At 33.8% G+C, this 12880-nt stretch overlaps 1 long non-coding RNA gene across 1 annotated transcript; it reads left to right on the forward strand.

Annotated features, from left to right (window-relative positions):
• The first annotated feature begins 3338 nt into the window (after positions 1 to 3338).
• Positions 3339 to 4903, forward strand: LOC138326876 (uncharacterized). Its single transcript, XR_011208968.1, has 3 exons — positions 3339 to 3529; positions 4138 to 4222; positions 4542 to 4903. It is a non-coding gene; the product is annotated as an uncharacterized lncRNA (long non-coding RNA).
• The last annotated feature ends 7977 nt before the right edge of the window (positions 4904 to 12880 follow it).

The raw sequence follows: 12880 nt of genomic DNA on the forward strand, positions 1-12880 counted from the left end.
ATATCTACATTAATATTACCAGTTATTGTTATATCAGTGGTATTATCTTCAAAATGTTACTAAGCATGTAATTCTACTTAGATACATTCTAGATGTAAAGTATCGGTATTATCCTCAATTTAAATTAGTGATATTTTGCAAGCCTATAAGTCTGAGTAACACAAAATGCAAACATCAGGGTCAACCTTAGGTATTACTTTTAACATTAGAGTATGCTTGTAAATGTTGGCGAAAATATTCGAGATAATGTACAAAATGTAATTTTTAGGTACATAGGCTACAGGGATTTGGTGCAAATTTGAGACCAAGGACTTATGTTTAATTTTGGTTTAAACTGTCTGTAAAAAGGTAAAACATGGGAAGTTAGCTTGACCGGTTTCGGATTTACAGAAGCAAAACATCGAGTCTGTTTTGACCTATGAATGTGTAAATTGTATATCACAAAAATGAGATAGGAAGATCATTTAATAATAAAAGATTTTCCTTTTATAAACTACGGGCCGCATGTTTAAAATGTTCACCTTATTATTGTCAGGCATGGTTGTTTGGATTCTAACACTAACTACAAATGTTTGGTTTTGCACGTGGGTCGATGTTTCCAGGTGAGTTCTATAAATTAAATATTTTTTTATTCAAAACATGTGGTTTATTGATGTTTTCATTAATATATAAGCAGTCACTGTACAAATACTAATTAAAATTTTGATAATCCATTGAAATATGTCCCTTTTTCCGTACCGTCAGCGTCTGAGGTTTTCTTTTACACTTTAGGTTGTGGCTGCGTCTACAAGCAATTGCATTCAAAGGTTGTTGCAAAAGTGTTTTCAGAAATGTGAAATTTACAAATACGAGGGGCAAATACACAGAGGAAGATATACATTCAAAATTATTTATGTTAGCCTGACCCTGATCAGAACCAGGAAGCTCGGTTGCTTCTTTTGATTAACTGCAATCAAAGACAACATAATCAAACTGATATCGATGTTGTTGAAATGGTTATTTATTAATGACGTAATTATCGTATCAAAACAATCAAAACCATTGATTGTCGTACACTTATACATGCTTTACATTTCTCATCAGTATTATAAATGAGAAGCAGCAAAGATAGGGTACAAATCTTGCCATCTTACTTATTAAACAATTAATATGTTATGTAATTATAAAATGAATTTCGTAATCACCGTACAATTGTTTTTTTTCTCCAAAACTTATCTGCAGACTGGGAGGGGACGCAGTCCGTTTCAGCTCACGCGCGGTAACCCATGGGGTCGGATTTCATTGGTCAAATAATCTCCAGCTGAAACCTCAGCTGACCAATGGCACATGTATAAGTAAAAGCTATTGATCACGCGCTGAACACGCATGATGCATAAGTGACCTATAGGTGGTCAATTAACGGAAGATAAAACAAAAACTGCATGCGATAATCACTTCCCTTATGCCTCCCTGTCAAGTAAAAATGATTAATCCTACATATTATACATATTGTCCCCATATACTATGTCGCGGTACATCTTACATAAATATATGTATTTATGCATAATATATTTAATATGTTGCCTACAGAGCTAAGGACGGTGATTTTACAGCCACTGTTATGATTTATCACAAATTCTCCCTTTCAATGACTCATATTTACTAAATAATCCCATCAAATAAAGTCGAATTGGGGACAGGCTTACATTATCGTGAAATAAACAGCACTGATTTTAAACGTCAAAACCCTCCCAATATTACTGATGTCAAAATGATATTTTTAAGTTACCTCTTAAGCTTATTTAAATGTTGGTGTTGTACTTTTCATTAACATAGGTTACGAATTTGTACGTGTATCATGGCAGAAATGTTTTTTCTTTTTTAAATTTTAGTTGTCTAAACTTATTTTCTAACTTGCAATGGTACATTCTACAAAACTTTTCGATTTTCCGTTTGATCAATTTGTCCATAAATATAAACACGTTCACAAATTTTTTAGGTTTAGATTTAAAATACCGTGAAATAAAAAGACTATATATCATATATTGCACTTTTTTTCTTATGCACTCAATATCTAGCGTAGACAGGACAAAGGAATTATCCCCTAGTTAAAAGGGAAGTATACGTTGCGAGTCATGCTCTATACACTTAAACATGAAACTGGATTGACATGACATATTTCCTCTATAGAGATAACATACAAAGACATTATAATGCAATATATGTATCATCAGAGCAGAAACAATGAACACAATATTATTTATAGAATTTATGAATTTGCTTTATGTATTATATAGAAATTGAAGTTATATAACAATTGTTTTTGATATTGTCAAAATAAAACTCATGTCATTCTAAGAATTTTAATTCGAAATAATACTCTTTAATTACATTTTTTTCAATTTCACTCAATTTTTATTAATCGTTTTTGATGTTCTATTTATTTTTATAATCGGAGAAACATGTTTTGGTTGAATGAATACAAATACGGATGCTAAAAAAAGTCATTTTTAAGAAATGTGATCAAATAAGGATGGTTATAAATACAAGGTTAAAATTACATTAATCTATATCCTTTATATGGGTGTAGTTCTTTTTGATGTGTGTGTGTGTGTAATTATTTATTTATTCATTTTGCTAGTTTGTGTTTGTTTACAACAAATATCGCATTCTCATTAGCTTAAAAAGGTGTTTACATTTATTACAAAAAACACATTATATCATATATTCATATTCATTAAGGAAGTCATGCCCCTTTATTTGTAATTATGTTGTTTGAGCTTAATCAAAAAGTCAAATCACCCATTTCTGCCAATGTTGCATTGTATTGCAAATATTGTAAAGATGATACTTTCAATAACATTCCAATTTGTATCGCCTGTAAAAAAAAACAAGTGTGTATCATAGAAAACATGAATACAAATATTCTTTACCAAATGAAACAAATAATGAAGCACCAATGCGAATGATATAAATAACCTAACGAGGTCAATGGAAATTTGACGTTGTAGGGATCAACCAACTAAATAAAAAAAAAGACCTTCGAAATGGCCCCTGTGTATACAAGATTGAGCCCAGGATAGAATTTTAACCCCGGCCGCTGATTGGCTGGCTAATTATGAATTTCAAAAGTAAAAATGTTTTCTGACAGGTAATTATTCCTAGATAACCATGATATGAATTTGGAAATTAATATTGAGATTTAGGTTCAAAATATCAACTTTGATAATGAATAGGTAAAAACTATTAGAATTTCCGGATTTTTTTAGTGCAAAATGCGCCTGATTTCAATAAAGCTACCCTGGTTGGAGTTTGAGCAGAAGGACCCAAACTTTTTTTTTCTATTTAGTGTTATATGAGAACCTAGACTTTACTTATAGAACACAACAGCTAACTAATATTCCTTTGTTTTAATAATACAGTACAAAACTTTAACAAAGTTTAACACTGTGGTCTATGTAAAATCATTTAGTTGGTTGCTCTCTATAGCGAACGCAACCGGAAGTATAAGAGTCAGTCACTGGAGCCGAGTGAGTCCATAGATACAAAGGTAAGTCGCCAAGTTTTAGAATAATACGTGTCACTGTGACTATGCATGCAGTTTATTTAGAATTGGCCAGTAAGTTAATGGTACATATAACGTAGATTCAGGTAATTAGCACGGCTATAAACGTGTGACATGTGCGTTTAACATCAGATGGGTACGATCACATGGGTGCGCGGTGCATGGTCTCCTCGGTTGTCAGAATTTAGTTCACGGAACTGTATGCATGTTCCGGTTTAGGTGAACCAGGAATTAGCGGTCAAATCAAGAGGGAGGGGGGGGGGGGGTCTCTGCCATATTGGAGTGCCGAAAGCCATAAAGGTATAAAAACATACGTTACAGCTTATACATTTGAAATTGGTAACATTAAGGGGAGACAATTACATTGTATTACATAATGTCTAGTTTGGTTGTGGTATTTATACCTGCCAGGTATAATGGTGGGGGGGGGGGGGATGTTCATCTCAGGTAAGCCAATTTAACTAATTGTACTGATTAATTGTAATATTAGGGCTAATAAGTTTATTAAAAGTATGCATTTTATGTTATAATGATAAAAATATCATTTTGTGAATATTTTTTTCTGTTAATGAAACATATTAATGGTGTTTCAGGGTCATTCAAGATTTCCGGAAATATATGTTGGTTGCACAGATTCCAGTCACGGACAAAGACATGCATCTTTTGTGCTCATTACAGGTTTGATCTTTGTTTAATTTGTTTATTTTAAACAGAAAGGCTCTAGAACCATGTTCCTGGTAAATTTAAAATATGTAAAAGGTTTGGTATATCTGGTTTTCTTCCAAAATCTTGACATTTTCTATATTATAGGGGTACCTGATTATGTAATGGATTATCTCCCCTTGGCTGGGGACTTTTCCTATTTTTTCATTATATTCAGAAAGTTTAATGATGTAACCAATAATTAACTTAAACAACATTAATACTATTTCAATATTTAATACATAATTTGCAATTAATCAACACAGTGTGTAAGTTCAATATTTCATGTTTTCAGAATTACTCCGCGGGTGACTGTCCGAAGGTGAAGCCCTGTCCTGGACAAACCACTTGACCGATTAAGTTCATATTACAGATTTGACATACAGCCGAAATACACTTTACACCATAGGTGAGTATTGGAATTTTAATTTCTGCTATAGGGATCAACCAACTAAATAAAAAAAAGACCTTCGAAATGGCCCCTGTGTATACAAGATTGAGCCCAGGATAGAATTTTAACCCGGCCGCTGATTGGCTGGCTAATTATGAATTTCAAAAGTAAAAATGTTTTCTGACAGGTAATTATTCCTAGATAACCATGATATGAATTTGGAAATTCATATTGAGATTTAGGTTCAAAATATCAACTTTGATAATGAATAGGTAAAACTATTAGAATTTCCGGATTTTTTAGTGCAAAATGCGCCTGATTTCAATAAAGCTACCCTGGTTGGAGTTTGAGCAGAAGGACCCAAACTTTTTTTTCTATTTAGTGTTATATGAGAACCTAGACTTTAATTATAGAACACAACAGCTAACTAATATTCCTTTGTTTTAATAATACAGTACAAAACTTTAACAAAGTTTAACACTGTGGTCTATGTAAAATCATTTAGTTGGTTGCTCTCTTGTATAATAAATGTCAAAAAAGCGACTAAACACAAACAATCAAAAGTCAAGTCGTCAGCCCGCATATAGGAGTGATATATGAAGCCATCCAGATAATAATATCATGGTATGACGCCTGCTATGAAACCACTCAAGACAATATACAGCACCTTATTACGTCCTAAACATAAAACACATTAAGAAAATGTCATAGAGTGTGCAGTGAGCGTGGATGTATTGTTCAAAGAAGAGACGGGAGGACGCTTTGACATCCGTCGTGAAGAACACCGAAAAGATGTGGAATCCCAGTCAACTTAGAATCTGAAAGAAAGCAGTCGCAATTCCAGATATAATAATCGGCTGTTACAGGCCATGTCACACAGAAGAAACATGTAACTCCAAAGACAGAGAGAGTAATTTCTTGAAGCATATGATAAAGGAAGCCATCTTGATACGCCGCTGTGGACCACGGGCATTTGTAGACTAAAAAAATCATCTAATAATAATAATCTTGGTTATAACATAGTATAGGGTTGGCAACTGTTACGTGACCTACGGCACCCCACTTCACTTTAAGCGAGTAAAAAGCACATTTATTCCAACTAAATTGTAATATGTTACAAATTATACACAAACGTATTTCGGAAATGTTTATCTTTCATTAATATTGTAACGTATCATTCATTGCCAACATTTATACACAACTGGAGAAATCCGAGAAAACATCATCAAATTCTGACGGTTTCCCTATCCTGGTGCAAAATCTCATTATTATACGGGGTTTAAATCACAGGGGGCCAACTCAATGAAAATGGATATTCGTTGTCATACATTTTTTTTGTAATTGGTGGATGGACTGATGAGTATATATGACAGTCATGTGATTTTTTTCAGAAAATACGAGATTTGAAAAATTATTAAAAAATCGGGATATTTACCTGTTTTATATATTAACAGATCAATGTAAAATTTACTTTTATTATAATATATATTTCAGACCGTTCAGTCTGTTCACAGAAAAGACGGACAATTTCTGACATAACCGGCCTAGATCGTGTATGTAAAAGCAAATTTTGATGCGTAAGTCATAATATGCACCGCGAGATCCACATTATTATGCATTTGAATTAGCCCTAACAGAGTTACTTGACACTTTATTAGTATCTTCTTCGATACCATAACACGCACACATATATATACCAACTATACTATTTTATATCGAAAGTTGCTTGAAAATTTCTTTGGCTTACCACTACATAGTGTATACTGCATCGTCTGCTTGACTAATAACATGGGGCCAATATAATGATATCTTACAGTACCATAACTGCTCCTAAATAACATTATGATATGATTATGACTATGTATGCAGTTAGGTGTATCAGTTGTTTGCCCTGCACGTTAGAATTGTTACCATTGTACCTGCTCACCATATTGCATGATAGTAAAAGGCGACTAAATTTAGGATCATATCTTTTCTCTTCTTCCTAACTGACTTTATGCTTCCTTATGCCTCCCTTGGCACCGCCTCATTTTTGGCCTTGAGTTGAGCGTTCGCCCCTGTGAGGAAGGCTCTGGGTTCTGTCCCCTGGCCGAGACACACCAAAGTCTATAATAGTGGTAGTTTCTGGTCCTGCTTAGTGCTCAGCAGACAGGCAGTGGGACGACTAGTTCGCTCGTTGTCAGTATAATGTGACCGGGTGGGGTGTGTTGCTTGATGTCTTTGGCGGCATACTTCAGTGATATAGCACTATAAAAAGGGCAACAGTTCCACTATACAAGAAGGCACAACACGAACATACTGCAGTCTCCCAAAACACGCACCTCGCACCACATACTCGCAACACACCGCATACATGGGAGGCCGTCTTTACATGACCATTGCTGTTAATAGGACTAAATTAATCAAACAAACAAACAAAAATTATCAGTTGTAAATACAATGTATTAAAATTGGTCTTCAAGATTTTCTCGGATTTCTCCAGTAGTGTATAAATCTTGGAATTGAATGATACGTTAAATAAAAGGTAAACATTTCCGAAATACGGTCGTTTATAATTTGTAGCATGTTAGTTGGATTCAATTCTTTTAATCGCTTAAATTGAAGTGGGGTGCCGTAGGGTACGTGACCGAGTTGCCAGCCTCGGCTTTATAGAATACTACCAAGACATTTATTATGCAATCTTTCTTAAAACAAAAATGCGTGTGCCTGTGGGTGCACTAGAACTAAATCGAGACAAGGAAATGCGTACTCTCGCACATATATGACCAGATATTGTGTACTGGTGATGCCTGATCATGATGAAGTTGACAGTGTACGCATCGAACTAGTAAATCACAATAAACAATGACATACTATTTTACGGATAAAATATTATTATCCACCTCATTAATACAGCGTCAAAATGCTCGGCCTGATTTCAATATATTTTGACATACAGTTTTTTACACACACTAGTCATATTCTTTGTTGTATCTATAACATAGTATTATAATATGTACATAATATTATGTACATGCTAAAATGATATTCTTATACGTAATTCTGGGTTTTTGGTTCATTGATGGTACAATGTATAATCAAATATACATGAACTTTGTAGGATTTCAAAGATTTTCAAAGATTATAAAAGTTTTATTGATTTTTCCCAGACAAATGAAAATGTGTCATATGAGAATTAACAGTATAATGGTATACAAAGGAATATATCTGACAAAAAGGACATACACGAAACAAGGCATAACACAATAAAGAACGTTACAACTTTTCTATAATGATCAATGTAAAGCAATATCACAACCCTTCTTTCAAAAGTACAAAATTGTTCATAACTTGAATACTGCGAATATTCAATAGCTGTGTCTAATTTGAATAAGTGAGGCATTTGAACAGATTCATTTTTTCATGCATATTGATCATAAATCATCGAAAGTACGAAGGTTTGCCGTCTTCATTACTTTTTAAGCCGATTACCGATATCGGCAGAATCAAATCCACCTGATGATATTAGCATTAATTCACGTAGCAGCAAGATGAAAGGATTGGATTTAAATCATGTCTATCTTGATTAAGACATTTCCAATATCAAACATGGTTGTTCATTGAAAATGTCTTACAAATAAGTTTTTTCTGGTCGATAAGAAGCAGACTACAAAGGACTTGCCAGGACACTTTGACTTAGAGTCGAAGATAAATGCCGCAGTATATTGATTCGAATCGTATTGCTCCAACATCAACACTTGACGATTGAAATAAGTAATTTGTGAAGAAGTTTTCGATAAGTCATACCCCAAAGGAACTCATAATTCTCAATTTTTGTTTATTTAGTGCAGCACAGTGATATTCAGTGTTTAGTGTTTAGTGTGAATATGTGTGGTGTTCCCTTCAGGAAAACACTATAGGGATATCATTGGTGCCAAAGATAAATGTAATCTCTGTGATCTCTGACAAAAATATTAAAATAGGATTTAAAAGTTTGTTTGCCACGTTTCTTAAGTTATTTTAAAGTGCAATTATAATATTCTATAAAGTATTACATGTATATGACAAACAACAGAATTTCAGAGAGAGAAACTGATTTGAAATTTGACCGAACCACATGACATACAACCCTGATTGATTGGAACAGTACGCGGCGAATTCGGAGAAGCCTCAGATCAAGTACTGATGGTGAGTAAGAGCTTTAATATTTGTTTCATTTGCATCATGACTTTGCGAAAATGTCAACGTCAGCATCATCATATTCAAATATTCACCGAATATGAAATACAAAAGAGGATGATGACTGCAAATTGGAGCAAGAACGGCGGTAACTCTTATCAAATAGTTATGTGTTAAAACAATGTCAATGGAAGAAGAGGTAAGGTGATTCTTGTGGGTTCATTGAGTTTGAGTATATTTTGTAAGAAATTACATTTTATGAGAGTGTGACTGAAGGTTTTTTCATATCTACATTAATATTACCAGTTATTGTTATATCAGTGGTATTATCTTCAAAATGTTACTAAGCATGTAATTCTATTCAGATACATTCTAGATGTAATGTATCGGTATTATCCTCAATTTAAATTAGTGATATTTTGCAAGCCTATAAGTCTGAGTAACACAAAATGCAAACATCAGGGTCAACCTTAGGTATTACTTTTAACATTAGAGTATAGCTTGTAAATGTTGGCAAAATATGCGAGATAATGTACAAAATGTAAATTTTAGGTACATAGGCTACAGGGTTGGTGCATATTTGAGACCAAGGACTTATGTTTAATTTGTTTAAACTGTCTGTAAAAGGTAACATGGAAGTTAGCTTGACCGGATTCGGATTTACAGAAGCAAAACATCGAGTCTGTTTTGACCTATGAATGTTGTAAATTGTATATCACAAAAATGAGATAGGAAGATCATTTAATAATAAAAGATTTTCCTTTTATAAACTACGGGCCGCATGTTTAAAATGTTCACCTTATTTTGTCAGGCATGGTTTTGGATTCTAACACTATCTACAAATGTTTGGTTAGCACGTGGGTCGATGTTTCCAGGTGAGTTCTATAAATAAATATTTTTTTATTCAAAACATGTGGTTATGATGTTTTCATTAATATATAAGCAGTCACTGTACATATACTAATTAAAATTTTGATAATCCATTGAAATATGTCCTTTTTCCGTACCGTCAGCGTCTGGTTTTCTTTTACACTTTAGGTTGTGGCTGCGTCTACAAGCAATTGCATTCAAAGGTTGTTGCAAAAGTGTTTCAGAAATGTGAAATTTACAAATACAGGGGCAATACACAGAGGAAGATATACATTCAAAATTATTTATGTTAGCCTGACCCTGATCAGAACCGGAAGCTCGTTTGCTTCTTTTGATTAACTGCAATCAAAGACAACATAATCAAACTGATATCGATGTTGTTGAAATGGTTATTTATTAATGACGTAATTATCGTATCAAAACAATCAAAACCATTGGTTGTCGTACACTTATACTTGCTTTACATTTCTCATCAGTATTATAAATGAGAAGCAGCAAAGATGGGGTACAAATCTTGCCATCTTACTTATTAAACAATTAATATGTTATGTAATTATAAAATGAATTTCGTAATCACCGTACAATTGTTTTTTTTCTCCAAAACTTATCTGCAGACTGGGAGGGGACGCAGTCCGTTTCAGCTCACGCGCGGTAACCCATGGGGTCGGATTTCATTGGTCAAATAATCTCCAGCTGAAACCTCAGCTGACCAATGGCACATGTATAAGTAAAAGCTATTGATCACGCGCTGAACACGCATGATGCATAAGTGACCTATAGGTGGTCAATTAACGGAAGATAAAACAAAAACTGCATGCGATAATCACTTCCCTTATGCCTCCCTGTCAAGGTAAAAATGATTAATCCTACATATTATACATATTGTCCATATACTATGTCGGGTACATCTTACATAAATATATGTATTATGCATAATATATTTAATATGTTGCCTACAAGCTAAGGACGGTGATTTTACAGCCACTGTTATGATTATCACAAATTCTCCCTTTCATGACTCATATTACTAAATAATCCATCAAATATTGTCGAATTTGGACAGGCTTACATTATCTGAAATAAACAGCACGGATTTTAAACGTCAAAACGTACTTTGTAGAAACTCCATTTAAACATCGTGTAGCTCACTTACTTTAACCGTCACCGCCATGTTCATTTTTCTCTCGGAACGCTTCTCGACTTTACATAAAGTGACTACATTATGCAAATTATGTTATGTTGTGCTTGTCGGTAAACTCAAGAAGCGTTCCGAAAAACAAATGAACATGGCGGTCACGGTTAAAGTAAGTGAGCTACACGATGTTTAAATGGGGTTTCTACAAAGTACGGGTCATGACACCTCCAAAGGAGATTGTGGATGAACACAGTTATGGATACTGTTTACCACCACAAGCGTAGATTTTGTGATTTTGGCTTGGTTTTTGAGGTGCCCATTAGAGCCGAGACGACATTTTGACCGGACAGGGAAATGTCTACCTGGCATATTTTTCGTAAATTTCCTGATTCATCAAGCCATAACTTCGTCAATACTTGGCCAATTTTGTTCATCAAGCACTCAATGGAAAGATAAATTATTTCTTTCTAAGGTAAGATATCCGTCAATGTTGTGTAGAACCCATTTATTAAAATAATCACGGTTTTAAAAAAATAGGTTCGTTTTTCTCGACCGCCGAGTTCATACCCTTGATACTATAATATATATATATGTATACTGTTAGTTTAAAAAAGTCGTTTCAGGTCCCCAGGTGTTGTACTTTTCATTAACATAGGTACGAGATTGTACGTGTATCATTGCAGAAATGTTTTCTTTTTCATGTTGTCTAAACTTATTTTTTAAAGCGAATAGTCGGGCAAGTGACTGTAAAATCGGTAAAAATGGTATTAATATATCCGGTATAATTTCTTATGAATTAGAAAAATAAAACTTTCCGTCAAAATCGCTGTACATGCGAAGAAAATAATAATATCTATGGGAATCCTAAAAGTCCTCCCGACCGGCTATGAGTGCAGTTCAATCTTAACGCATGCGCAACATCCACCACTCTCCGTAGTAAACAAACAAAACATGGCTACCGTAGTTTTGAACCAAAAGGTTTCCGCCAAAACAACCAACTGACTCACCTAAAATGCGAAAGGAAAGGCAATGGAGCAGCGACAATCCCAACAACTGACTCGGTAAACATTACGACGCATGGAGAGTGTTAATACAACTTGTTATAGTGAAGAGAACAGTTCAAACGAGCACGCGGCTCCGGACCGCTACTGTCTGTACGTACCTAGGCCTACTACCCGGTACTCCCTGCTCAGCTGATAGTGAGTGAGTCTTCGTATTTTGATCATTATGTAAATAGTCCCTAGCAGTATTTTTTTCATAAATGAGTGGTCACATGTTTCATACCTGTTCCCCAATCGCGTAAAACGTAACCCTGGGGTAAATAGCGGTTCTTTCGTGGGGCCTCTTTAGGGGTAATGAATGCCCTGTATATTTATAAAATGTACCGTTGTAATGCATGTACAGTTAGAATGTAACCGCTAGTGCATTATCAAGCTAAGATTTGTTTCAATTAATCTATAATATTATGCTACCGGTCAATTCATACAGTTCTGATGTATATATTTATAGATTTTTAATTTGTAAATTTTTGTTCTGTACATGTTCTGGTAGTGTTATACACATACATTGTATATAGGATTTACATTGTAGGTTAATTGGTAAAATTGTATTGTATATGTTCTGATATACACATATACATATGTACATGTAGGTTTTAGCTTGTTCTTTAGATATATTTGGAGGACACATACAGTATTATTTCTGGTCATAATAATAAATAGTGTTTGTATATTTATTACAACTGTACCTGGTTCATGTGTATATGACAAACTTTACAGAGTTGAAATGTACTGCAGCCATGTATCATTTATAATTATTCTGAATTTTTGTTGGAACTATAGATAATGAATTTTGTATCTTTTTTGAAACAATATTTGATTCTATCAAATGCATCAGTGACACATTCACAACTTATAAAATGTTTTCTCTAAAATAAAAAAAAAAACCTGTAGAATGAACCTACATTTATTCATTTATATATATTTGAAATTGATCATTTCAATTTTTGTCATATTCAACAGATATAAAAAATTGTTGGTTCTTTTTTTCAGGCACCATGCATGCATAGTGACATGAATAC

Source organism: Argopecten irradians, chromosome 7 (genome assembly GCF_041381155.1).
Source record: "Argopecten irradians isolate NY chromosome 7, Ai_NY, whole genome shotgun sequence".
Lineage (NCBI taxonomy): Eukaryota > Metazoa > Mollusca > Bivalvia > Pectinida > Pectinidae > Argopecten > Argopecten irradians.